Source organism: Chrysochloris asiatica, unplaced genomic scaffold, assembly GCF_000296735.1.
Source record: "Chrysochloris asiatica unplaced genomic scaffold, ChrAsi1.0 scaffold00118, whole genome shotgun sequence".
Lineage (NCBI taxonomy): Eukaryota > Metazoa > Chordata > Mammalia > Afrosoricida > Chrysochloridae > Chrysochloris > Chrysochloris asiatica.
In genome coordinates, this window is record NW_006408636.1 from 1,839,047 (window position 1) to 1,841,534 (window position 2,488).

Sequence of the window (2,488 nt, forward strand, 5' to 3'; positions counted from 1 at the left end):
GTTATATGAATTGTTGAATGTGAAACTGATGATGTGCCCTGTAAACTTTCACTCAATCCACAATAAAAACCTTAAATTAAAAACAAAACAAAAACTTTTATTCCACTTATATCAACTTAATACATGTTCTTAACAATTATGCTTGGATTGTTCATGAAAATTTCATAAGACATTAAACAAAGCTAGCCATCATCTCAAGTTATGCCCTTGTTAACTATTTTTACAGCACATGCATGTTAGGCAAGTATCAAAAAAAAGAGAAAAAGTCACAAAAGCAAAAACCTAAAAAAGTTAAATACATGGGTTTTTTGTTTTACTGCTACACTTGATACACAAGAAGTAATGAATATCAAGCAACTCATTTTTACTGCATCTTGTACATTTGTTCTTAGGTTGACTAAAATATGTAAATACAAATTAGTGTAGCAAAAATAATGAAAGCAAACAGTAGGTAACTTTACAAGTAACGGAATGTGAACCATTTCTGCTCTTCTCCAGAGTAAATTGGATCACGACTTTGTCTAAAGGAACACTTCTGCAGCTGTAGTCAAAGGTGTGCATATTGAGCTTGTGTATTCCATAGATATCCCATGGATATTACATGTTGAACAGCATTTATCTATTTCTACCACAGCCTTGTAAGTGCTCCAAACCTTAAAGTACCCATAATAACTACACCTATTATCCCCCACCAGGACAAACCAATATGTAAGAAGCTTTCTTTGCTTAGACATAGGAGAAGTTTCAACACTGGCCCTTAATAAGCCACAATGTACCAAAAGTTCTATGCCAAACATTTATAAGTTGTATAAAAATTCCACATCCCCATATTGGCCATTCCAAGATGAAAACAGATAACTCGCTAAAAGTTAACTGGCTCTACTCCCCTAATATTAAACATAAAAACCACATGGGAAATATAGAAGTTCAAATAGAAGTAACATAAACCTGTCACAAACTGTAAACAAAAAAAAATATTTGTGAGACACCATGGATGACAAATGGTCTACTGTGTAAATTTTACAGTGAGGCAGACAAGTTAGATGGTCAGTTAATTGTCCCCTCCTTCTCCTGCTTCATCTTTGTCTCCTTGGGTATCCAATGTCCACAATGTCAAGTTGTCTCTCAGTAACTGCATTATTAGTGTGCTGTCTTTGTATGACTCTTCACTTAACATATCAAGTTCAGCAATGGCTTCATCAAAAGCTGTCTTTGCAAGAGAGCAGGCTTTCTCGGGGGACTTCAGAATCTCATAATAGAACACAGGGAAGTTAAGAGCCAGACCCAATCTGATAGGATGCGTTGGTTGCATTTCTTTTTTGCTGATTTCAAAAGCTTCTTGGTATGCTTGTTGTGACTGATCCACAATTCCTTTCTTGTCATCACCAGCAGCAACCTCAGCCAAGTAACGGTAGTAATCTGCTTTCATTTTCAAGTAGAAAATTTTGTTCTTTGCTAGTGAAGCATTGGGGATCAAGAACTTTTCCAAAAAAGACAGTACATCACTGTAGGTATCTCGTAGCTCCGTCTCAATTTTCTCTCTGTATACTCGAGCCACCTGCTGTTTTTTCTCAGCACCTTCTGTCTTTTGCTCGATACTTGAGATGACCCTCTAAGATGACCTACGAGCTCCTCAACATTTTTATAAACAACTGAGAGAAGATTCCTCTCCTCATTGGTTAATTCAGCTCCTTGTTCAGTTACAGACTTCATGCAGGCTGCCAGGTCATCATATCGTTGGGCCTGCTTGGCCAGTTTGGCTTTTTGCACCAGCTCATTTTTATTCATGACTGGATGTTCTGTGTCCAGAGTGGGTGATGGCAGACAAATGGGGACAGGGGCTCAGCAATCTCTGGGCAGGTTGCGGCAGCCCAGTGGTGACTACTTTTAAATGGGTATAAAAGAATCATATAAACTCATTCAAATGTTAACCTTGTTGTTGTTTTTAGGTGCCATCGAGTTGGTACTGACTCATAGCCACCCTAAGCACAACAGAATGAAACACTGCCTGATCCTGGGACAACCTCACAATTGTTGCCACGCTTGAGCCCATTGATGCTGCCACTTTCCCAATCCCTGGGGGTCTTCCTCTTTTTCTCTGACCCTCACCTTACCAAACATGATATCCTTCTCCAGCGACCGGTCCCTCCTGACAATATGTCCAAAGTATGAGAGATGAAGTTTGGCCATCTTGGCCTCCAAGGAGCACTCTGGCTGCAATTCTTCCAACGCAGATCTATTGGTTCTTTTTGCAGCCCATGGCACTTTCAATATTCTCCTCCAACACCATAACTCAAATGCATCACTTCTACGGTCTTCCTTATTCAATGTCCTGCTTTCACATGCATATGAGGTTATTGAAAATACCATGGCTTGGGTCAGGCGCACCTTAGTCCTCAAGCTGACATCTGTGTTCTTCAACACTTTAAAAAGGTCTTGTGCAGCAGATTTGCGTAATGCAATACGTCATTTGATTTCTTGACTGCTG

The 2,488-nt window shown here is 39.3% G+C and overlaps 1 protein-coding gene and 1 pseudogene across 1 annotated transcript in view; both read right to left on the reverse strand.

Annotated features, from left to right (window-relative positions):
* The window catches only part of LOC102814344 (oligophrenin-1-like), a 673,730-nt gene that overhangs the window by 199,272 nt on the left and 471,970 nt on the right, over positions 1 to 2,488 (reverse strand). The window lies entirely within an intron of this gene.
* On the reverse strand, positions 1,052 to 1,788 carry LOC102818797 (annotated as a pseudogene).